A 479-nucleotide genomic window follows, 5' to 3' on the forward strand; every position below is an offset into this window, starting at 1 on the left:
TGCTATTTCTAAGATATGTGCATAATAAAAAAAAAAAGTGTTCTTCTAGATATATACTGTATATAGTTTAACAGAGCTTGAAATCAACAATATGCTGCCAAAAAAACTTTCTAAATATTTTTAGTTGGTTGCACACCTCTCAAACGGAATTATTTGGATTGAGTTTTAGCTTTGTCTTAAAACCCAGCTGAACTTTAAAATGAAAATAAATTTGTGAACTTTATTAGTCTTTTGTTTTTGTGTGCAAGTATGTTGCACATTCTAGGCTATTCAGATATCACCCCGAAATCACTCTTTCATAGAAGAAAAACACTTACCAGCAAATATATATTAATCAAATGCATATTTACCATAAAGTAGTGCCACTTTCCTGCCATTTAACCCTGATTTGCATTTATTTATTTATTTTTGAAATTCCAAATTCTGAACACTGTGCTTGTTGTTAAGCCAGTACGAGAGTACAAGTCTGCCTTCTGATA

Source organism: Acipenser ruthenus, chromosome 10 (genome assembly GCF_902713425.1).
Source record: "Acipenser ruthenus chromosome 10, fAciRut3.2 maternal haplotype, whole genome shotgun sequence".
Lineage (NCBI taxonomy): Eukaryota > Metazoa > Chordata > Actinopteri > Acipenseriformes > Acipenseridae > Acipenser > Acipenser ruthenus.